At 37.5% G+C, this 26,420-nt stretch overlaps 1 protein-coding gene and 1 pseudogene across 3 annotated transcripts in view; one reads left to right on the top strand and one right to left on the bottom strand.

The window, feature by feature from the left end:
* IMMP2L (inner mitochondrial membrane peptidase subunit 2) overlaps positions 1–26,420 on the bottom strand; it is a 902,508-nt gene that overhangs the window by 820,759 nt on the left and 55,329 nt on the right. The gene's annotated exons all lie outside the window — the stretch shown is intronic.
* On the top strand, positions 1,975–2,622 carry LOC113618212 (ras-related protein Rab-9A-like; annotated as a pseudogene).

Genomic DNA, 26,420 nt, shown 5'->3' with positions numbered 1-26,420 from the left:
CCAACTCAAAAGTGCATGATTCTATTTCTTTATAACTATAAAATCTTAAGTTACTTAACTTTATTATACTCCAATTTCCTTACTAGTAAAATGGTGATATTTAGTAACTATTCTCTAATTAATAATTAAATAATAATAATAGCCAATATTTGCCGAGTACTTACCACGTGCAAGACATCGTTCTAAGGGCTTTACAAATATTAACTTATTCGGTGAGATCATGCATTTAAAGTGCTTAGAATAGTTCTTAGCCCATAGTTAAGCTCTCAATAACTTCTATTATTGATATTACTAAATCACAACTTTAATTAGAGGTAGTTTTGTACGCTTTCCCCAGGTTCCTCCTCTGGCTCTATCCCTAATAAGGAACAGAGCTGATATGGCAGGATAAATCCAAGGGGCTTGGTTGGGCCATGGTGCTAGGGTATGGAGCTTTTGCCATCACACAGTAGGGTTAAGCTGAAAGTCACGCTTCCATAGGGGTTTATTCTTTCTCACCCATATTTCCCATTCATATTCTCTATTTCTTCCTCTCCCTCTCTGTCTTTGAGTTCTGTATCTTGCAAGTCCTTTCCCCTTATTTCTTTGTATTTCTCTTCCTACATAATTGCTGTGGCAAAGGCGGCCTGGGGGAGACCACCTGCACATAAAGAGAAAATCTCCTTTCTACTGCACTTGCTCTGGGTCCATTTCTTTTCCTTGCCATCAGAGTAGTGAAGAACAAAAGTTATTTAATTATTTCCAACTGCTCTTCCTTAGTATCTTTTATTGTTTTTCAAAAGTTTGTGATTACAACTCTTAATAAGAAAGACATTTTATACTTTACCCAATACACACATGCACGAATACACAAATCTGAACAAAATGCCACAAAATAATAATTACCTTTACTTCATACACCCTGATATTTTGTCTCTTAATCCATATTTTTAAAATTCTGTCTATAGCCAACCATATTAATTTCCCATCCACTATTATTGATTTGCAACCTACAAATCAGTTGTAGCCCACAGTGCTAACATCATAGCTTTAGATGATTCTTCTTTAACCATTATCCTATGAAGGCTGCTTTCTTCTGGAATTCTACCATCAGTTCTTTCATCTCTGCTTTATATTATTTCCTTAGAAAAGATCATCAATATTCTCAGTTGCAAATACCACCCATATACCTATGACTGTTAAAAGTGAAGTCCCAAATCACTTCCTCCTCTATACTCAATACATAGTACTGCATACTACAATACTTCGCATACTGTGATGTCAGTTTTATTAACCTGTCTCCACATCTAAACAGGAAGCACTTTATCCATTATTGTGACCCTAGTTAAATTTATACCCTACCCCCCAACTGCATTTCTGAAATTCTAGAACATAATTCTAACTGGTTGCTGGGCATCAAATTTGAACAAGCCATTCCCCTACTTAAAATCCTTCACTAGCTTCCTGACACTACCAACATGACTGTCTTCAACATAAAAATCAAGAAACATATGATCTGCAAGACCCTACCAATCCCCACTTACATAGTTCCTACAAGTTAACACTAAACCACAAGCAGTGCTCCCTATACACAGGTTAGTTCCTCACACTCCCAAGGCATCATCTAAGCAAAATTCCTGCCTGAAATGTTTCCCCCTCTTTCCCTCTTCCCACAATCTGTTTAACTCATACTTCAAAACAACACTTAAGGGCCCCGCCCCGTCGCCACGTTGTTCCCTCGGTGCTGGACGGGAGCAACTGCAGTTGGACCCGGGCAGTGCCGCCGACGCCTCCTGCGCACCGGGTCCTCGACCTTCTCTCTTTCCTCTGCACCCGGACGGGCTGGCCCGGAGCTCCCGGGCTTCCTCCGTGTGGCCGCGAGAAACTCCCTGCACTCCTATAATGACCCTGGCACAGTGGTGAACGGCTTTTCCTGCGGTCCGTGCCCAAGGGAATCTTCCCGACAGCCCTAGGGATAATGATGATATCTGAACTGAACAATTAAGGGTTCTGAAATCAGAGATGTTGAGATTAAAAATGGCAGGAAAATCACTGCTTTTTAAAGTAATTCTCCTTGGAGATGGTGGAGTTGGGAAGAGTTCTCTAATGAACAGATATGTGTCTAATAAGTTGGATACCCAGCTCTTCTATACAATAGGTGTGGAATTTTTAAATAAAGATTTGGAGGTGGATGGACATTTTGTTACCATACAGATTTGGGACACGGCCGGTCAAGAGTGATTCAGAAGCCTGAGGACGCCATTTTACAGAAGTTCTGACTGTTGCCTGCTTACTTTTAGCGTCGATGATTCTCAAAGCTTCCAGAACTTGAGAAACTGGAAGAAAAAATTCATATATTATGCGGATGTGACAAAGCCCGAAAGCTTTCCTTTTGTGATTTTGGGTAACAAGGTTGACATCAGCGAGCGGCAGGTGTCTGCAGAAGAAGCTCAAGCCTGGTGCAGGGACAACAGCGACCATCCTTACTTTGAAACAAGTGCAAAAGATGCCACGAATGTCACAGCGGCCTTTGAGGAAGCAGTTCGAAGAGTGCTTGCTACCGAGTATAGGTCAGATCACTTGATTCAGACAGACACAATTAGTCTGCACCGAAAGCCCAAGCCCAGCTCATCTTGCTGTTGAAGTTAGAGAGGTTGCCGGTGCGATCTAACCAGCTCATACACTTGCACAGATAAGCACAGGGTGGAGACGAGAATTAGTGTTTGCAGCGATGGATCATGTACTCATAAAATTAAACTAACCATATTACTGCCTTGTTAGTGGGCGGGAGAAGGGACACATCCACTCACAGGAGACTCTATTTACTCAGTAATGGCACCTTACATTTATAAGTTGTAATGGTTGTCTAATAATGTTTAATTTAAATATGTATGTTACAGAGCTAATAAATGAGATGACCAAGACTTTATAATTAAAACAAAACACTTGAGTTTTCTAGAAGTTACTGTTTTTTCCCTGGGAAAATGGAGAACTACTTTTTCTATGTGTATATTTTTATATAATTAGCATTCTGTTCCTGGTTCAGGGAAAACATGTCCTAAAGCAATAATGTTAGATATTAAAGATTAAAATCCAGAAAAAAAAAACACTTGAATTCCATGAGGCAATCTCATAGGAATTCTTTCCTATCACTCCTTATCTCTCCTCCTCATTCCCATCTTCAGTCTCCATTAGGTGATCAAAACTCCCAAGTTCCCCATCAAAACCTGTGACTGCTGCTATCATAGCAATCTCATAGGAATTCTTTCCTATCACTCCTTATCTCTCCTCCCCATTCCCATCTTCAGTCTCCATTAGGTGATCAAAACTCCCAAGTTCCCCATCAAAACCTGTGACTGCTGCTATCATAGCAGTTTTAAGCACATATTATAATTATTGGATTCTCTCTCTCTCCAAGAGTCCATAAGCATTTTGAGAATAGATTATTTCTTATGTCTGTGTTCTTGATACGTGGGCAAGTAAGGATGTTAATAAATTTTAGTGGAAAGAATTTTTTAAAAATCAATTAATGAAATTTCCAAAGACTCCCCAAATCAACATGCCCAAAACAGAGACCATATTCCATCCTAGCCCCAAAATATACTTCTATACTTTCCTCCTTAGTTAACAGTATCACCACTCACCTTATCCCCCATACTAGAAAACTCTTGAGTCCTTCTCAACTTCTCTCTCCGAGTCACCTATTACCAGACTTTCCCTCTTCCCAGAATGCCTTTTCCCTACTTGGAAAAATTCTGTTTATCTTTCAAAGCCCAGCTCAGATGATGGTGACTTCTCTGTGAAGCCTTAAAACAAAACACAACAAAACTTGAAGTTCCCTTGCAGAAATTAGGAAATTACATCCTGGTGCTCCATGGTTAGGGACCGAATAATCCCTATAGACTCAAATCTTGACACTTGCATTCATCTTTCCCTTACAGAATCAATCATCTACCAACTTTTCTAATGTTAATTGTTAGAACCAAAAGGTAATGCATTGTAAAGAAAAGATTTATGTAGGGGAAAAAAAACCCAGAATGAAGCACGTCTAATTTCAAGAAGTAAAATATTAGAATCATTAGTCAACACCTGGAAGACCTTGTTTGATTTTTACAAAGGAAACAATAGTTTTCTTTTACCTTTCCTCTCCTCCACAAGGCTAAATTAATCATTCCCCCACCTGTGCTCCCTTAGCAATTTAGGTAAACTTCAGGGATAGCTCTTAAATCCTTATTACAGGTATCGGCCTATACATATGACTCTTTCACTGTAAGTTTCTCAGTTGCAGGAACCATACTTTATTCATTTTTGTATGCCCAATCCCAGAACAGTGGTTGGAAAATAGTATTTCTATGCTTTGAAGTTTAAAAGATTAAAGGTGTTTGAAAGCATATTTAACTAAGATGTTTCCCAAGCAATGTACGTTATCTAAACAATGTATACATCTCTTGGACTTCCCTGGTGGCACAGTGGTTAAGAATCTGCCTGCCAATGCAGAGAACACAGGTTCGAGCCCTGGTCTGAGAAGATCCCACATGCCTCAGAGCAACTAAGCCCGTGCACCACAACTACTGAGCCTGTGCTCTGGAGTCCGTGCTCTGCAACAAAGAAGCCACTGCAATGAGAAGCCCGCACACCACAATGAAGAGTAATCCCTGCTCACCGCAACTAGAGAAAGCCCACGTGCAGCAACAAAGACCCAACGCAGCCAAAAATTAATTAATTAATTAATTTTTAAAAAATAAACAATGTATACATCTTCCAAGAAAATATACTCTGGATGAGTAAGTTCAGTAAGAAATTTTTTGTGTTGCATCAAGTAGGCAATTTAAGCATTAGGAATAAAGTTGGACAGTGCTTTATTAGTAGCCATAATAAGATAATGCTAATCAAAACAATAAAATTTTCTTTACAATTCATTTATAAATGTAAATAACACTTATGAATATGAATAACACTTTTCATAAAGAGAAACTTTCTGTAATTGGGAAACTGTTCCTATAGCACTATAAAAATCATAGTTGTTTGTACTTCAATTAAAATTTTTTAAAAAAATAAGTACACTTTACTTCCTGAGTTTTCTAAAACAACTTTTCAGAAGAAAAATAATGCACTAACTTCAAAATGAAAATTTTATATAAGAAATGAAGAAAACTTCATTTGGATGATGCAATTTTAGAAGTAAACCATGTTATTTCTTGGAAATTTTACAACTTGTTTTTCCCTGTGGAAGGGCAGTTTGCTTCAGACAGAGAAAGCAATCTTTTCAAACCAAAGGTATACACATGAAATCTAAATTAAAAGTCATAAACTTTGGAAACCCAATGTAACCAAAGAGTCCATATTTTCTTGTCATGTTGTTAATATTTTAAATCCTAGATTCCCAGAGATTACGTCAAAATTATAACCAACTGAAAATAACAATTTTTCTGAAGAAACCTCAGAGAATATTTAATCTAGGAGTTTCTTTTTTTGTTTTAATTGAAGTATAGTTGATTTACAATGTTGTGTTAGTTTCTGGTATATGGCAAATTGAGTCAGTTATATATTTTTTTCAGATTATTTTCCATATATATATAATTGAATGTATTCTTACTGAATATAGTTCCCTGTGCTATACAGTAGGACCTTATTGTTTATCTATTTTGCATGTAGTAGTTTGTATCTGCTAATCCCAAACTCCTAATTTATCCCTCCCCGCCCCTTCCCCTTTGGTAACCATAAGTTTGTTTTCTCTGTCTGTAAGTCTGTTTCTGTTTTGTATATAAGTTCATTTGTATCATATTTTAGAGTCCACATACGTGATATTATATGATATTTGTCTTTCTCTTTCTGACTTACTTCACTTAGTATGATAATCTCTAGGTCCATCCATGTTGCTGCAAATGACATTATTTCATTTTTTATGACTAATATTTCTTTGTGTGTATGTGTGCGCACACGCACATGCACGTCTGTGTGTGTATATATATATATATATATATATATATCTCACATCTTCTTTATCCATTCATCTGTTGATGGACATTTAGGTTGCTTCCATGTCTTGGCTATTGTAAATAGTGCTACTATAAACATTGGGGTGCATGTATCTTTTCGAATTAGAGTTTTCTCCAAATATCTGCCCAGCAGTGGGAGTGCTGGATCACACAGCAACTCAGCAACTCTATTTTTAATCTTTTAAGGAACCTCCATACTGTTTTCCATGGTGGCTGCACCAATTTACGTTCCCACCAACAAGGTAGGAGGGTTCCCTTTCCTCCACAACCTGTCCAATCTAGGAGTTTCTACCTGTATCTCAAAATGTGTGACTGTGTCAGATGTTCCTGCTTGCAGTCAAAGAGATTTCCAGCAGCAAGGGGGAAAACACTGCTAGTCATTGGGATTACCAATAAAGAAGAAAATAAACCCAAAAGCAGCTCTGCCCTTCTTTACTTCAGTGATTTACATTCTTACACAATCAATTCCTTAGCTTCTACTGTGGAGCACTAGGATTAAAAATCAAACAGCTTAGATAAGTCTTTTGGACTTGTACACACTGTTGTATTTAAAATAGATAACCAACAAGGACCTACTAAATAGCACAGGGAACGCTGCTCAATGTTCTGTAACAACCTAAATGGGAAAAGAATTTGAAAAAAATAGACACGTTTATGTATAACTGAAAAAAAGAAAAGAAAAAAAAAATCAAACAACTTAGATAAGTCTTTTGGATAGCCCTTGCTCTAAAGACAGAAAACTATGTTCAAAACTGGGCTCCACTTGCTTACTAGCCAGATTACCTGAAACAAACTATTTAACGTTTCTAAACCTGATTTCCACATCTATAAAGTGGGGATTGCAGTACCACCCACCTCATAGGGTTCTCATATGAGAATTAAATCAGAGGATCCAGGAAACATTCTTAACAGTGCATGATACCAGTCAACAAATAAGATGATAATGATGACTACAGCAACAACAGGACAAAGGGAAACAAAATCAAGTACAACATCCTTTCCATAAGATTCAAGATAAGATTAAGCCTTTGCTTATTGCCCTGAATGTTTTTCCTTTCAAAAACTGGCATACCTTTTTTTATTGCTCTTCACTTTATTGTGCTTCACAGATATTTTGTTTTTACAAATTGAAGGTTTGTTTCTACCCTGCATCAAGGGTCTATCAGCTCTATTTTTCCAACAATATATACTCACTTCGTGTCTCTGTGTCACATTTTGGTAATCCTAGCAATATTTCAAATTTTTCATTTATGATACTTGTTATGGTGGCCTGTGGTCAGTAATCTTTGATGTTGTTATTATAATTGTTTTGGGGCACCACAAACTGTGTCCATATAAAACAGCAAATTTAATCGATAAATGTTGTGTGTGTTCTGACTGCTCCACCGACTGGTCATTCCCCCCACTCCGGCCTTCCCATTCCCTGAGACACAACAATATTGAAATTAGGTCAGTCAATACCCCTACAATAAGTGTTCAAGTGAAAGGAAGAGTTATAGGTATCTCACTTTAAATCAAAAGCTAGAAATTAAAACCATGAAACTCAGATTGGGACTTGAACCCACATTCTTTTAACTGAGATCACACACCTGGTCTCAGGACTTACTGAAGTTCAGGTTCTTGATGTCTCATGGCAGAAACAATTCAGTGAGAGACAAAGTGATAGGTAAAAAGTGGATTTATTTAGAGAGAAACACACTCCATAGACAGAGTGTGGGCCATCACAGAAGGCGAGAGAGGCACCAGGGTATGGGGTTGTCAGTTTTTATAGGGGTAGGTAATTTCATAGGCTAATGAGTGGGAGAAGTATTCCAGTTATTTTGGGGAAGGGGCAGAGATTTCCAGGATTGGGCCACTGCACACTTTTTGATCTTTGATGGTCAGCCTCATAACTGTTATGGAGCTGGTGGGTGTGTGCATTTAGCATATGCTAATGTATTACAATGAGCATATAATGAGATTCAAGGTCCACTGGAAGTCAAATCTTCCACCATCTTGGATCTATTTGGTTCTAATCAGTTTACATCGTGTCTTCGGGCTATGTCATTCTTTTAAAGGTTGTGCCCTGCCCCCTTCCCTCCTGTTTCACAATGATTAAGCTTAGTGACTAAAGGACGTGGAAAGCCAAGAAAAGCTGAAAGCTAGGCCACTTAGGTCAGTTAGCCAAATTGTGACTGCAAAGGAAAAGTTATTGATAGAAAGCAAAAGTGCTACTCTAGTGAACACACAAATGATAAGAAAGCGAAACAGCCTTATTGCTGATATGGAGGAAGTTTTAGTGGTCTAGAGAGAAGATCAAACCAGCCACAACATTCCCTTCAGCCAAAGCCAAATCCAGAGCAAGGTCCTAACTCTCTTCAATTCTGTGAAGGCTGAGAGAGGTGAAGAAGCTGCAGAAGAAAAGTTTGAAGCTAGCGGAGGTTGGTTCATGAAGTTTAAGGAAGGAAGCCATCTCCATAACATCAAAGTGCAAAGTGAAGCAGCAAGTGCTGATGTAGAAGCCGCACAAATTATCTAGAAGATCTAGCTAAGATAATTTATGAAGGTGGCTACACTAAACAACAGATTTTCAATGCAGATGAAAGAGCCTTATACTAGAAGATGCCATCCAGAACTTTCATAGCTAGAGAGAAGTCCATGCCTGGCTTCAAAACTTCAAAGGACAGGGTGAGTCTCTTGTTAGGGGCTAATGCAGCTGGTAACTTTAAGCTGAAGCCAGTGCTCAATTACCATTCTGAAAATCACAGGGCCTTTAAGAATTATGCTAAATCTACTCTGCCTGTGCTCTGTAAATGGAACAACAAAGTCTGAATTACAGCACATCTCTTTACAACATGGTTTACTGAATTTTTTTTTTTTTTTTGCGGTATGTGGGCCTCTCACTGTTGTGGCCTCTCCTGTTGTGGAGCACAGGCTCCAGACGCGCAGGCTCAGTGGCCATGGCTCACGGGCCCAGCCGCTCCGCGGCATGTGGGATCTTCCCAGACCAGGGCATGAACCCGTGTCCCCTGCATTGGCAGGCACTCTCAACCACGGCGCCACCAGGGAAGCCTGGTTTACTGAATATTTTAAGGTCTGTGGAGACCTACTGCTCAGAAAAAATATTCCTTTCAAAATATTACTGCTTATTGACAATGCATTTGGTCATCGAAGAACTCTGATGGATGTATAAGACTAATGTTGTTTTCATGCCTGCTAACACAACATCCATTCTGTATCCCATGGATCAAGGAGGAATTTCAACTTTCAACTTTCTTTTTTGTCTACTATTTCTACTATTGATAAAGAAACATACATGCTGTGGGAAAAAAAAAAAAAGAAATTGCTAGAGCCACCCCAACTTTCAGCAACCACAACCCTGATAAATCAGCAGCAACAACGAGGCACAACCCTACACCAGCAAAAAGACTATGACTCACTAAAAGCTCAAAAGCTGGTTAGCAATTTTTAGCAATAAAGTATTGCTTAATTAAGATATGTTCATTGTTATTTTTAGACATAATGCTATTGCACTTAATAGACTACAGAATAATGTAAACATAACTTTTAAATGCACTGGGAAACGAACAACAACAAAAAAAGTCATGTGACTTGCTTTATTGTGCTATTCACTTTATTGCGGTGGTCTGGAACCAAACTTGCAATATGTCTGAGGTACGCCTGAACTAAACTGGAAGTCCTCAGGCTGAAATTTTTACCACCATCACCCCCCGACTACTAAATTCTTGGTGCATTGTTTCATTTCAGCTAAGCAAATAAAGTAAGCATACTTCTATTTTGGATCTCAATTGTTCTGCCTCTAGGAAGTAATCCAGATGAAATTTCAATGTGCATAACTATTGAAAAATATCTTCTAGAAAACCATGATGCCTGGGCTTCCCTGGTGGCGCAGTGGTTAAGAATACGCCTGCCAATGCAGGGGACACGGGTTCGAGCCCTGGTCTGGGAAGATCCCACAGGCCGCGGAGCAACTAAGCCCGTGCGCCACAACTACTGAGCTTACACTCTGGAGCCCACAAGCCACAACTACTGAAGCCTGTGTGCCTAGAGCCCATGCTCCACAGCAAGAGAAGCCACTGCAATGAGAAGCCCGTGCACCACAATGAAGAGTAGCCCTTGCTCGCTGCAACTAGAGAAAGCCTGTGTGCAGCAACGAATACCCAACGCAGTGAAAAATAAATAAAAATTTTTTAAAAACCCAAAACATTATACCCATTATGTTTTTAAGTTTCATTTTTAAAACATACATACATATATAAATAAAGGTATATAGTAAAAAAAAATCTTAAATTAGCTCTGGTTGATGAGATTATAATTTTCTTTTTCTATCTTTTTTTTGGAAAAACTTTAAGTTACATTAAAAAGAGGTTATATGCTTTGCTCTGACCTAAGTACTATATCATTCACTCTAAGAAAGACAATATAAGTCAGCAGATTTCAACAGATGTTAATAAATTATGTTAAACCTTGAAATGGCAGATATCAAACCTGCTTTTGAAACAAATATAACACAGGAGTTGAGCTTTAACATTCTCTCTGATCAATCTGATTTTTATTTCTCCTAAAAACAAATATTATTGTCAAGGTATCCTAAATTCTCAGCTTGTGTCTAAGTTCAAATCATATGACAGTTTGGGGAAAATATATGTCTTGATTTAGGAAAATATAACTCCCCTAGAGAATTAAACGGAGACATGATAGATTTTTCACCTTGTAAGATTTAGCCACAGCCAAATAATAAATGATATTATTATGGTTTCGATTTTTTCTACAAATTTCTTATTCATTTATTCTCTCATTCACTTTTTAATTAAAACAAAAGAAGTCCACAGCCACAATTCACTACCTATAGTCTACCAATAAAGCCCGGTTTTAACCTCACATCTTTGGGAGCAGTACTGTCAATCTTTTCAGACCTATAACGAGCACTACCCGCCCTGACTATATTCAATCTAAAATGTTTAAATAGTATTTTGTGCTTTTCAATAAGACAGTCCCCAGTGGCAGCCACAGGAACCAACAGCAGCCCCCAGACTTCTTTGGAAGAACCATTATTTCAGAGAACTGATTGGTGGGGTGAGGTGCGGCAGAGCGGGACTGTTAAAGTAAGAGAAGAAACTGAAATAATACTTCATTGTAAACTTTCTAACATTGTAGCACTAGCCAGCAAGCAATGAGGTACATGTAAAATAAGTATATTCTGATTACAGAACAATTATTATTATTACATGCCATACTTTTGAAAAAACATGCATAAAATTGTGTAAAATGTCATCTTCCTTCTCTTGCTATTCAGGTGTCTTATTGTTTGCATGGCTTCTAGAGTTCTCAGACTTGTCTTACAAGGTATGCATAATAAAATGGACTATACCGTACCCAAGTCTGTATGAAGCTTTAAGTTGGAAGTGGAGCATTCTTTCCAGGTAAAGGGTACTTATTACCCATAGCCCTGAATACTTGACCCCCTACAATGACCATCCATCTAATTCAAAAATTATTCAAACTTTTGACCTCAGGGCCCTTAACCTGGCAAGGTGATTAAAACCTAGACTCACACACACATACTCAGTTACACTTGAGTGCTAAAGGGAAGAAATTCATATCATAAAGCATCTCAGGAAATGTATACTTATTCAGTCCTAGTTACATATGACACTTTATTAATAAGTTTAGAATAATGGGCTCCTCACACTTGCACCAGCTTCCACAGGCCCCCACAGGAGCATGTGGCAATACCAGGAAGTCCCCATTAGAAACCTTCCCGCTTCACAGAATCACTTTAGAGCTCTGGCCTAGACTAGTCACTCCTCCTTGACCAGATAATCCTGGCAGCCTCTCTCTGCTCACACATGTAGACTTTGGACAGGTTTCACATGAGCTGGAACAGAGATATATTTTTATATGCCCAACTTAAAAGACAACAAAGGACGCCTTTGTTAAGGAAGTGAAGTTATAAAAATTAATTCACACTTTCTTTTACTCATTCATTCCTTCATTGCTGAAAAACTCCTGAATTCCAATTCTGCTAGGCATTGTGCTAGGCAATGGGATTCCTCACCCTTGAAAATCCAAATATGATTCGAATCACATTTTAGTCAGAGATTTAAGAGCCTTTTAAAAAATATTCACTTTAAATTGAGGTGAATATTTTCTCATCCTTTTGATATTTCTGCATGAAGTTTTATTCACTGAAAAATAATTTGTATTTCTGTAGATACTAAATTTCTTAACTTTTTTTTAAAAAGCCTTTAAAGCTGTATTAATAAAATTTTTAAATGGACATATACCATTTTAATTTAACTTGGAAGAATAATGAGTTGCTAATTTTTCATTCTTTAGATTATATTTTCTATGTATATATAGGGACACATCAAAGTTTTACAGGCACTCTCATATATTGCTTGTACAAATAAAAATCTTTACAAACTATCTGAAAGGTAATTTGCCAAAATGTATCTAAAGTGGTCTTATCCTTAGGCCTGGAAATGTCATATTTAGAAACTTATCCTAAGGAAATAATCAAAAATATGTACAAGGATGCTCATATTATTTATGATAGGTGAATAACTGAGCCAACTTAAATACCAATAATAGAAAACTGATTAAAATAGTAATGGTTAAACCATATTATATGTGGATACCAGAAGCCATTAAAAATCACACTGCAGAGAAATATTTAAGGATATTTGGATATGTCTGGCAAAATAAATTAGATGAAAATGTGATAAATGGAAAAAAACAAATTGGTGTGATCCAGCTTAGAAAGGGAAGGGAGGAAGGGAGAGAAGGAGGGAGGGAAGGAGGAAGGAAAACTGCAGAAAGGTATGAGAAGAACTTATAATGGTTTAGAAATGCAAACTTTTAGTCAAAACTCTGGGCTTAAATCTGTGTAATCTTCAACAGATTAATCTCTCTGCTCCTGTTTCTTCATCTGTAAAATGGATTAGTAATAGTACCTTCATCATAGGATTTCCGGGGATATTAAACAAACTATTATATTTAAACTGAATACTAAACTATAATGCCTAAAACACACTGATCACTCAGTACTTTTTAACTATTAGTATTACACAATAACATCTTAAAGTAATTAATTCTGGAAGGTGATGTAAATTATTTTTATTTGTGTATTTTTCTATGTTGTCCAAGTTTTCTTCAATCAAAATGCAGTGCTTTAGAGAGAATGAAGCAATTAACTTTTTAAGGGAAAAAAAGCATCTGATTCTTTTTTTTTAAATAGAGGAGTATCTTATTTTATTTATACTTTTTCACAATTTTATTTATTTATTTATTTTTGGCTGCATTGGGTCTTCATTGCTGCACACGGGCTTTCTCTAGTTGCAGCAAGCGGGGGCTACTCTTCGTTGTGGTGCACAGGCTTCTCATTGCGGTGGCTTCTCTTGTTGTGGAGCATGGGCTCTAGGTGCACGGGCTTCAGTATTTGTAGCATGCGGGCTCAGTAGTTGTGGTTCATGGGTAGAGCGCAGGCTCAGTAGTTGTGGTGCACGGGCTTAGTTGCTCCGCAGCATGTGGGATCTTCCTGGACCAGGGTTGAACCCGTGTCCTCTGCATTGGCAGGCAGATTCTTAACCACTGCGCCACCAGGGAAGCCCCAAGCATCTGATTCTTATATCTTTTTATTACAAATATTTTTGAAGTTTGCTTTCTTCTTAAGTTCCTTAGTGTTTAAGCAACCGCTTTATTCACATCACTGTAACTAGACTGCAAGGTTACAATCTGCAAACTTTCTGGTTCAATGCAATAATGCAATTACTACAAAACACTACCATTAAATATGTGTATGGTGTTTCCCTGCTAATAAAACATACTGAGACAGCTATTCAAATTAATAGTTCTAATTAATCACAAAATGAGATAGATGATGTATAATTAATGAAATATTAAATTGATATAAATAAACATTTCTACATAGTAACAAGAAGACAGATTACTATATGTAATCTAAGCCAGCTACATATATACATCTATGTACTGACACCAAGATACATCTATATACTGATGAATCTTTAACGTCCTCATAAAACTGAATAAGGCCTTCTTATTCACTAGTACATCCTTCTCCATTGCCCAGAAGAAACCACATTTCCCTCTGATGTGCCCTCCTGACCCAAAAAGAAGTTCATAGTAAGATGTGTAGCAACAGAAAGAATTTGGTTCAACAAATAAAAAAAGGTTTTTAGGAGGCTGTTGGGATGATTTCCCCAGGTGTACATAACTCCAAAGAGGCCAAACTCCCAAGTAGGTGCAGTGCACAGCAATCTATTCACTTCACGTGTACAATATCTATAAACAAATCTGTGAAAATGAGACCATGGATTTTAAATCCTTCAGCTCTTCATTGCTGAACCTGATACTGCATCATATGAAAAAAAAAAAGCCCCCATTCTAGCAGTACAAGTGGGTATAAAGAGAAATTTTGGTCCATGGGACCTCTGAATTACATAAATCGAAGCTATTAGAATTCAAGGGATGGACTGTGAAGAAAACAATCTATTGAAAGGAATCAAAAAGCATTGTGGCAGATAAAAGGGACAAAAGCATACAATCCTTATATTACTCATCTACTGCTATAAAACAAACTACTTCAAAACTTAAAACAGTAATCAGCTGTTTGCTCTTGATCCTCTGCATTTAGGCCATGCTAAATGACTAACCAGGTGGTTAGTAAGCTAGTGTGACCTCAGATCATTCAGGCAACTGCAATCATAGAGATAGCAGTGATCCCAGATGTGTAAGCATCTAACAAACCTCTGTAGACATGTTCGCTATAATTCCACTGGCCAAAGGAAGTCATATGGCCAAGCCAAGAGTCAGGGTAGGACTCTACAAAAGAGCTTGAGAACCAAGAGGCATGGCTTATAGGAGTTGGGGGGAGGGGAGGGGATGTTAATGTAACAATCTATCAAAGTTCTGCCATCTGGACCCAATGAATCATATCCCTCCCACACGCAAACACATGCAACCCTTCCCAGGATTTCCAACATCTCCTCTGACTTTTGCAAAAGGATCAAATTTTATTACCTCATAATATGCATCAGCTCCAAGTATGGATGAGGGTACAACTTGAATGCAGCTCATCTTGAATCAGAAGTTTACGAAGCAAAAAGAAAAAACTGTCTGTCCCCCAAATATCCAACATACAATGGAAAGACAGGGGACAGGATAACTACAATAGATTTTAAAAGGGAATAGGAGAAACACAGAAGTCATTTATCCGTACAGGTCTAAAATCCAGCAGCAGATGTTGTCAGAGCCTCCTAACACAGGGACAGGAATATTCTTTTAATTAGGGCCCATTTCTGTTATCTGGAATGGTTTCCTAATCTATTCTTCTCCATGGCTCTTTGCTCTGCCGTCTGGGCTTTGGGGTTCTTTTTAAACAGAAATGCTCCTATTCATAGTAAATTGAGGCCAAGAGGCCTCTTTTTAAACTGACCATCCCTTTTAGTATAAGCCAATTCTAATCTCTTAAAATTTTGTAGACTTCCTATGCATCTAACTGAGGTTCATTCTATTCCCCCTAAAACTATATCCATAAATCTTTCAAACTAGATCTTGCTCTAATTTGGAAGTGTTAGGTTGTTAGGGCACAAAATCCTTAAGATTCTTATCATCTTATCATCTCTTTCATCTAGATAAAAGGATCTACCTTAAATCTTTCTAAGATCTTAATAAAGAGTACTTGATATTTACTCCAGGCCACTTTTTACTTTTGCCTACCAGAGACTACTAAAGAAACGGTTTTATTTTCCAATACAGAAATTCCTGGACACCCTGTATTTCCTCTAATTTCTGCTTTAAGTTCATTTCTCTCTTCCCGTACCTTATACAAAGCTACCAGAAGCCAGTTGACAATTTCAACATTCTGCCTGGATCCTTAAGCCAGATCCGCAAATTCAGTACATACATCTTCTGTATTCTAAATTCCTGTAAGTGACAGTTTTTAAAATTGTTTCAGAACCATAAAAATGCATCATCATCATTCCAATCTCCAATAACAGTTTCCTCACCACCTCTCCAAATTCCATTAACAGTTGTTTGTCAGTTTTCCAGCCTCTGCCAACAATCCCTTTACCGTTTTTCTAGACCTTAACTGCAACCCAGTCCCAAAACCAATGCAACATATTTTAGGATTTTGTTATGGCATCACCTCACTAATAATACCAATTTTAGTTTCAGTCACCTATTGCTGCACGACAAACCATTCCAAAACTGTGCCTTAAAAGAATAACCATTTATTTGATCATGATGCTGCAATTTGGGCTCCACTCAGTGGGGGCAAATCCTCTGCTGCTTTCTCCTGTGGTCACTCATGTGGTTGTAACCATATGGGGCTCAAATGGGGCTGGAAGTCCTAGATGGCCCTAGTCATATGTCAGGTATTTACCTGGGGATTGTTGGCCAGAATATCTCATTTGTCCTTCAATGTGCCCTCTAGCAGGACAGCCTGAGTTTCTTGCATGTTCCCAGTTCACAAGTGCTCACCATGTTTCCACTTGAATAACATCTGCTGATGCCCCATGGTTAAAGCAAGTCACATGGGCAGAGTCAATGTGGGGGGAACTATACAAATCAATGAGGGACTTATGATTCATTGAGAAGCTATTACTGTAAAAATCTACAAGTCTCCCACCCTAAGTGAATGTGCCATTCTCTCAGCTGACACTCTGTGCTTCCTATCGGTCATTTTAAAAACTACAGAAATAAAAGATGGTTTATATTGTAAAAAAGAAAGAGAGGAAGGAAGGAAGGAAGGAAAGGAGGGAGGGAGGAAGAAAATTAGCTGGTAAAACAAGTAAACTAAATAAAGCAAAAAAAATTAACATTCTTAAAATATCTTAAAAAATTAAAAAACATTCTTAAAGCTACAAAGTGCAGAACACACATTTTAAAGTTTTAATAAAGTAGAAAGATAATATAAAAGTAAAATTAGGAAGAGGAAATAAAAACAAAGTTTATAAACTAGTAAGAAAATCTACAATGAAAATAATATAAATTGATAAAACAACTGGTATTGTTTTATTGAGATTGAGATTCTAATTGAGATTAGAAACAAGAAAATAAGCTAAAACTAGCACAGATATATGGTAAATAATTCAATAGACAAAAGGATGGGGAATAAAAAATATATTTTTAAAAAATACTAAGAGTTAGAATTCAAAAGCTTAACAAACCAAGGCAATCAGGATTTTTCAAGCAAAAGTTGTTCGCATTTTGGCAAATCCCCCAACAATCTGTCATACCCAAGAGCTGGGGCTCTCTGTAAAAAACCAGTTCTCAAACTTGAGCATTTACAGGCTTGTCACAATGCAGATTCCAAGATCCTAGCAGTGATTCTAATTTCATAGATCTGAAATAGGGCTCGGGTACACAGGTAGTGTTAATAAAAAAGGCCCAAGAACCACACTAACTGCAAAAGAGCTTTCTCAGACCATGCGCCTCCTTATCCTTTGTGTTGCATTTACTGCTTGAAGCCGTTATGACAAGTGCACATTTAAAATTTCAGAATCAACAGCTAACATGCTCCACTCCCTTAGTTATAGCTCAATTTGAGCAGCTTCACCCTTTCAATCCTCCCTCCAGCAATAAAGCAGCATTTTTCATATTACAGGTCATGACCAGTGAGTGAGTCGTAGAATCAATTTAATGGGTTGTGACCAGAATAGAAAATATCAGAGGGCATTGCACATAATGATGGTAATTACAGTTTAAGCACTGTTACATGAAACTTTTGTTTCAGTCGTGTGTCTGTGTGTACAATGAAAACCTATAATATGAGTCATGGGCAAAAAGGTTTGAAAATTTCTGCTATAAAGAATATGATGGATTCATCAGGGAGCTAAAAAGTTTTTCAGGTGCAAAGTGCAGAAACACCCTCAAATTTAAAGGAAAAAAATTTTAATGATGATAATTTCATTTTATCATATTGCTATAGGGTTTAATTATTCAGGCACTTTAATGCTTCAAAGAACAAATTTAATATGCAGTTATTCACCATCCCCTTGAACAGGTAGGTGAGAGAAATATGGTCCCTTTCTTTTAGAAGCTTACAAAGTAATTAGTATTAACCCATAGTTAAGATGACTAGATGACAATAAAAAAGAATTTATAATCATAAGTTAAATTTACAGGCCTGTAGGATTTCAAATAAGTGAATGATGGAATTAGGGAAAGTTGTGTAAAGAAGATAGGACTTGAGTTTACCCTTAAAGGAAGTGTAAGATAAAGAAAAAAAAGACAGGAAAAGGTACAGTATTAAGTCTTGTTGTATAGTCAAACTAGGCTAACTGCCTATAAAAAGAATCTCCAAAGCTCAGTCTATAATACAATAGTGAGTGGATTTACTACACCCACTATTGGGTGTAGTACAATACACCCAGTACTACACCCAGTCATTGGGAAACCCAGGTTCTTTCTGTCTTGTAGATCCACCATCTCCTGTGGCCTCCAAGTCCTCAACTGGATCCTCTGCATTCAGCCAGCAGACAGAAGAGAGAGCATGGATTACAAAGAAGGCTTTTATGGGTCAGGCCTGGAAATGGCACCTCATTTTTATGGTCTTTTTTCACTGGCCAGAACTCAGTCACATTGGACTACTAGGAAAGGAAAAAATACAGCCTAGGACCAAAATGGTGTACCTCCATTCATCACTAGCTCTCTCTCACAACTAAAACATCCCAGAAGTAATTAACAAACACAGGAAGACTCTGAAAGATGTAAAGAAGATATACTGGAGGCTAGGGACCTTAGGACTTGAGGAGTGACACGGTGGTGAGTTCCCTGGGTTTTCCTTTTGCTTCCCGTGCATCCTAGATGAGGTGCTGGAGAAGCCTGCAACCAGGAACCACCAATAGTCAGGACAAAAATCCTGAAGAAGAGCCTATTTTTTACCCAAAAGACTGGAAAAGGATGGCCAAGTGCAACAAAAAAACCCATTTTTTATAATACCTGTCCTAATCCAGCCAAACACCAAAGGAAAAACTGGCCCAACACCGTCGTGTCAGTGGGCTGAGCAGGGACCTAGACTTCCAGCCTCACCCAGCAGCAGTGAGACTGGGCAGGGTCCCTTCACTTCCCCTGACTCAGCAACAAAGAGGTAGAATGAGAGTGCAGGCAGTGCTAATCAGCACACTTTCTCCTACCCCAGTGTTAGTTTGGCAATTTCTTTAAAAATTAAACATAAATGTACCATACAACTTAGCAATTCCACTCCTAGGTATCTGCCCAAGAGAAATGAAAACATGTTTATACAGAACCTGTACACAAATGTCCACAGCAGCATTATTCACAATAATGAAACTGTAGAAACAACCTAAATGTTCATCGACTGGTGAACAGATAAACAAAATGTGATATATCCATACAATGGAATACTATTCAGCAATAAAATTATACCAACTATTGATATATGGTACAACATAGATAAACCTCAAAACACATTATGGTAAGTAAAAGAAGCCGGACAAAAAGACCACATATAGTTTGGTTCTATTCACAGGAAATGTCCAGAAAAGGCAAATCTATAAAGCAGATCAGTGGCTGCCTAAGGCAAGGTGGAAGCAAGAATTAACTTCAAACAGGCATGAGGGATCTTGGAAACTTTCTAAAAGGTGATGACTGTACAGTGCTACAAATTCAATAAAAATCATTAAGTCACTCAGAATGGGTATAAACCTGTTTTTTAAAAACTAGATGGAATAAAACAATGAACTACCATGTTATCCATCATCTAGATTCAACATTATGAACTCATGGCCAATCTTGTTTCATCTGTAACCCCACTCCACTTTTCCTCCTCTAATATTAAAATAAATTTCAGCTATTTTATATATATATATATATATGTATAGGTATGTATGTATATTTCATTGCAAATTTTATTAGATTCATAGTATAGAAGATAAGGATTTTTAACCTAATCACAATATCATTTTTACGTCTTAAAAAATATATTAAAGCACACTTTGCTTGACCATTTTAAATAATATTTTGTTGCTTTCTCATATTTTCAGTTTCCTTTTTTTTTTTTTTTGTGGTACGTGGGCCTCTCACTGTTGTGGCCTCTCCCGTTGTGGAGCACAGGCTCTGGACACGCAGGCTCAGTGGCCATGGCTCACAGACCCAGCTGCTCTGCGGCATGTGGGATCTTCCCGGAGCGGGGCACGAACCCGTGTCCCCTGCATCCGCAGGCGGACTCTCAACCACTGCGCCACCAGAGAAGCCCTCAGTTTCCTTTTTTACTTCTTTAAACAAACTACATTTAACAGCTGATAGTTCTAATATCTAAAGTCTTTAAGGTCTGATTCTACCAAGGGCTGTTACTGACTCTTGTTTAAAGCACTCACTTCCTTGTATGATATTTTTTACTGTGATATCATGTTCATCAAACTTTGCATGTGCCCAGGAGGACTGCTGATAGCTTCTGCCAGGTGCCTGAGGCTGCCCTAAACCCCTGTCCACTATAAATTACCATCTCTGTTTAGGGTTTTTCAGTTACAGTGAAAGAGAATTCAAATCTCAATTCCACATTAGGGCTTTTACTCTGTACTCAGAGACTTGACCATTTTTCTCTCATAACAGATTCTGGTTTTAGTTTATCAGTTCCCCAAAGATGTGTCTCTTCCATGATCCTGAATTTATTCAGAATTTCTGTCCCAACTCTCTACCTGATCCCCATGTGGCCATTAAAACCAAAACTCTAAGTTACCAGGAAACGACAAATGTCCAGAAGACAGCTGATTATTTTAATGTGTACTTACTACTCTAGAATGTATTCCCCCTTATGTGTGGTCTCTGGTCATTTCCCTTACCTTCCTGCAAGGTCACTATGCATTTTTAAAGATTTTTAATATTTTTACTTTTTAATGAGTTCTGCATGGGAAATATTTTCAAGATGTCTATTCTGCTGTCTTTCCAGAAACTGAATTCTAATTCCTTCTTAGAAAATCTATAATCTTCAGTTTAACATAGGGTGTCTTCCATCAACCTGAGTTTCAAACTTTAAAATCTTTCATCTCCCACTTATAACATAAGCTTGACTGAGCTCTGCCCACCAGAGCTACAACCAGCTCTACCCACCACCAGTCCCTCCCATCAGGAAACTTGCACAAGCCTCAGAGATAGCCTCATCCACCAGAGGGCAGACAGCAGAAGCAAGAAGAACTACAATCCTGCAGCCTGTGGAACAAAAACCACATTCACAGAAAGACAAGATGAAAGGCAGAGGGCTATACACCACATGAAGGAACAAGATAAAACCCCAGAAAAACAACTAAATGAAGTGGAAATAGGCAACTCTCCAGAAAAAGAATTCAGAATAATGGTAGTGAAGATGATCCAGGACCTCGGATAAAGTATAGAGGCAAAGATCGAGAAGATGCAAGAAATGTTTAACAAAGACTTAGAAGAATTAAAGAAAAAACAAACAGAGATGAACAATACAATAACTGAAATGAAAAATACACTAGAAGGAATTAATACCAGAATAACTGAGGCAGAAGAATGGATAAGTGACGTGGCAGACAGAATGGTGGAATTCATGGCAATGGAACAGAATAAAGAAAAAAGGAATGAAAAGAAATGCAGACAGCATAAGAGACATCTAGGACAACATTACACGCAACAACATTCTCATAATAGGGGTCCCAGAAGGAGAAGAGAGACAGAAAGGACCATAGAAAATATTTGAAGAGATTATAGTCTCTTCCCTAACATGTGAAAGGAAGTAGCCACCCAAGTCCAGGAAGCACAAAGAGTCCCATACAGGATAAACCCAAGGAGAAACATACCAAGACACACAGTAATCAAATTGGCAAAAATTAAGGACAAAGAAAAATTATTGAGAGCAGGAAGGAAAAAACGACAAATAACATACAAGGGAATTCCCATAAGGTTAACAGCTGACTTCTCAGTAGAAACTCTACAAGCCAGAAGGACTGGCATGATATACTTAAAGTGATGAAAGGGAAAAACCTACAACCAAGATCACTCTACCCGGCAAGGATCTCACTCAGATTCGATGGAGAAATCAAAAGCTTTACAGGCAAGCAAAAGCTAAGACAACTCAGCATCACCAAACCAGCTCTACAACAAATGCTAAAGGAACTTCTCCAAGGGGGAAACACAAGGGAAGAAAACGACATACAAAAACAAACCCAAAACAATTAAGAAAATGGTAGTAGGAACATACATATCGATAATTACCTTAAACGTGAAGGGATTAAATGCTCCAACAAAAAGACACAGGCTTGCTGAATGGATACAAAAACAAGACCCATATATATGCTGTCTACAAGAGACCCACTTCAGATCTAGGGACACATACAGACAGAAAGTGAAGGGATGGAAAAAGATATTCCATGCAAATTAAAATCAAAAGAAAGCTGGAGTAGCAATACTCGTATCAGATAACAGAGACGTAAAAATAAAGAACGTTACAAGAGACAAGGAAGGACACTACATAATGATCAAGGGATCAACCCAAGAAGAAGATATAACAATTATAAACATATATGCACCCAACATAGGAGCACCTCAATATTAAGGCAACTGCTAACAGCTATAAAAGAGGAAATCGACAGTAACACAATAATAGTGGGGGACTTTTAACACCTCACTTACACCAATAAACAGATCAACCAAACAGAAAATTAATACGGAAACACAAGCTTTAAGTAACACAATAGACCAGAGAGATTTAATTGATATTTATAGGATATTCCACCAAAAACAGCAGATTAAATTTTCTTCTCAAGTTCGCACAGAACCTTGTCCAGGATAGATCACATCTTGGGTTACAAATCAAGCCTCAGTAAATTTAAGAAAACTGAAATCATATCAAGCATCTTTTCTGAACACAATGCTATGAGATTAGAAATCAATTACAGGGAAAAAAACATAAAAAACACAAACACATGGAGGCTAAACAATATGTTACTAAATAACCAAGAGATCACTAAAAAATAAAAGAGGAAATCAAAAAAATACCTAGAGACAAATGACAATGAAAAAACTACGATCCAAAACCTATGGGATGCAGCTAAAGCAGTTCTAAGAGAGAAGTTTATAGCAATACAAGGCTACCTCAAGAAACAAGAAAAATCTCAAATAAACAATCTTACACCTAAAGGAACTAGAGAAAGAAGAAGAAACAAAACCCAAAGTTAGCAGAAGGAAATAAAGCATAAAGATCTGAGCAAAAATAAATGAAATAGAAACAAAGAAAACAGTAGCAAAGATCCATAAAACTAAAAGCTTGTTCTTTAAGAAGATAAACAAAATTGATAAACCATTAGCCAGACTCATCAAGAAAAAGAGGGAGAGGACTCAAATCAATAAAATCAGAAATGAAAAAAGAGAAGTTACAACAGACACCACAGAAATAAAAAGCAGCCTAAGACACTACTACAAGCAACTCTATGCCAATAAAATGGACAACCTCGAAGAAATGGACAAATTCTTAGAAAGGTATAACCTTCCAAGACTGAACCAAAAACAAATAGAAAATATAAACAGACCAATCACAAGTAATGATATTGAAACTGTAATTAAAATTCTTGCAACAGGGCTTCCCTGCTGGTGCAGTGGTTGAGAGTCTGCCTGCCGATGCAGGGGACACGGGTTCGTGCCCCAGTCTGGGAAGATCCCACATGCTGCAGAGTGGCTAGGCCCATGAGCCGTGGTCGCTGAGCCTGCGCATCTGGAGGCTGTGCTCCGCAACGGGACAGGCCACAACAGTGAAAGGCCCGCGTACCACCAAAAAAAAAAAAATCTTGCAACAAACAAAAGTCCAGGACCAGATGGCTCCACAGGTGAATTCTATCAAACATTTAGAGAAGAGCTAATCCCATCCTTCTCAAAGTCTTCCAAAAAACTGCAGAGGAAAGAGCACTCCCAAACTCATTCTATGAGGCCACCATCACCCTGATACCAAAACGAGAAAACCATACTACAGAAAAAGAAAATTACAGACCAATATCACTAATGATCTGTAATTTTCTGCAAATATTATATGTGATATAATATCACTTCAAAAATCCTCAACAAAAAACTAGCAAACAGAATCCAACAACATATTAAAAGGATCACACACCATGATCAAGTGGGATTTATCCCTGGGATGCAAGGACTCTTCAATATATACAAATCAATCCATGTGATACACCATATTAACAAATTGAAGAATAAAAACCGTATGATCATCTCAATAGATGCAGAAAAGGTTTTTGACAAAATTCAACACCCATTTATGATAAAAACTCTCCAGAAAGTGGGCATAGAGAAAACCGACCTCCACATAATAAAGGTCTTATACGACAAACCCACAGGAAACATCATTCTCAATGGTGAAAATCTGAAAGCATTTCCTCTAAGATCAGGAAAAAGACAATGATGTCCACTCTCACCACTATTATTCAACTTACTGTTGGAAGTCCTAGCCACAGCAATCAGAGAAGAAAAAGAAATAAAAGGAATACAAGTTGGAAAAGAAGAAGTAAAACTGTCACTGTTTGCAGATGACATTATACTATACCTAGAGAATCCTAAAAATGCCACCAGAAAACTACTAGAGCTAATCAATGAATTGGTAAACTTGCAGGATACAAAATTAATGCACAGAAATCTCTTCCATTCCTATATGCTAATGATGAAAAATCTGAAAGAGAAATTAAGGAAACACTCCCGTTTACCATTGTAACATAAAGAATAAAATATCTAGGAATAAACCTACCTAGGGAGACAAAAGATCTATACGCAGAAAACTATAAGACATTGATGAAAGAAATTAAAGATGATACCAACAGATGGAGAGATATACCATGTTCTTGGATTGGAAGAATCAATATTGTGAAAATGACTATATTACCCAAAGCAATCTACAGATTCAGTGCAATTCCTATCAAATTACCAATGGCATTTTTTACAGAACTAGAACAAAAAAATCTTAAAATTTGTATGGAGACACAAAAGACCCTGAATAGCCAACGCAGTCTTGAGGGAAAAAAGCAGAGTCGGAGGAATCAGGCTCCCTGACTTCAGACTATACTACAAAGCTACAGTCATCAAGACAATATGGTACTGGCACAAAAACAGAAATATAGATCAATGGAACAAGATAGAAAGCCCAGAGATAAACCCACGCACCTATGGTCAACTAGTCTATGATAAAGGAGGCAAGGATATACAATGGAGAAAAGACAGACTCTTCAATAAGTGGTGTTGGGAAAACAGGACAGCTGCATGTAAAAGAATGAAATTAGAACACTCCCTAACTTCATACACAAAAATAAACTCAAAATGGATTAGAGACCTAAATGTAAGACCAGGCACTATAAAACTCTTAGAGGAAAACACAGGACGAACACTGACATAAATCACAAGATCATTTTTGATCCACCTCCTAGAGTAATGGAAATAAAAACAAAAATTAACAAATGGGACCTAATGAAACTTCAAAGCTTTTGCAGAGCAAAGGAAACTATAAACAAAATGAAAAGACAACCCTCAGAATGGGAGAAAATATTTGCAAATGAATCAATGGACAAAGGATTAATCTTCAAAATATATAAACAGCTCATGCAGCTCCATATTAAAGAAACCAACACCCCAATCCAAAGATGGGCAGAAGACCTAAATAGACATTTCTCCAAAGAAGACATAGAGATGGCCAAGAAGCACATGAAAAGCTGCTCAACATCACTAATTATTAGAGAAATGTACATCAAAACTACAATGAGATATCACTTCACACCAGTTAGAATGAGCATCATCAGAAAATCTACAAACAACAAATGCTGGAGAGGGTGTGGAGAAAAGGGAACCCTCTTGCCCTGTTGGTGGGACTGTAAATTGATACAGCCACTATGGAGAACAGTATGGAAGTTCCTTAAAAAACTAAAAATAGAACTACCATACGACCCAGCAATCCCACTACTGGGCATATACCCTGAGAAAACCATAATTCAAAAAGACACATGCACCCCAATATTCATTGCAGCACTATTTACAATAGCCAGGTCATGGAAGCAACCTAAATGCCCATCAACAGATGGTACATATATACAATGGAATATTACTCAGCCATAAAAAGGAACGAAATTGGGTCATTTGTAGAGATGTGGATGGATCTAGAGACTGTCATACAGAGTGAAGTAAGTCAGAAAGATAAAACAAATATATATTAATGCATATATGTGCAACCTAGAAAAATGGTATAGTAGAACTCGTTTGCAGGGCAGAAATTGAGACAAAGATGTAGAGAACAAAATTATGGACACCAAGGGGGGAAGCAGGGGTAGTGGTGGTGGTGGGATGAATTGGGTGATTGCGATTGACATGTATACACTGTTGTGTATAAAATGGATGAGTAATAAGAACCTGCTCTATAAAAAAATAAATAAAATAAAATTCAAAAAAAATAAC

Source organism: Aethalodelphis obliquidens, unplaced genomic scaffold, assembly GCF_003676395.1.
Source record: "Aethalodelphis obliquidens isolate GAN/ISIS:26980383/991018 unplaced genomic scaffold, ASM367639v1 scaffold5, whole genome shotgun sequence".
NCBI lineage: Eukaryota > Metazoa > Chordata > Mammalia > Artiodactyla > Delphinidae > Aethalodelphis > Aethalodelphis obliquidens.
The sequence above is the reverse complement of the archived record's forward strand: the minus strand, read 5'-3'. Positions and strand labels throughout refer to the sequence as shown.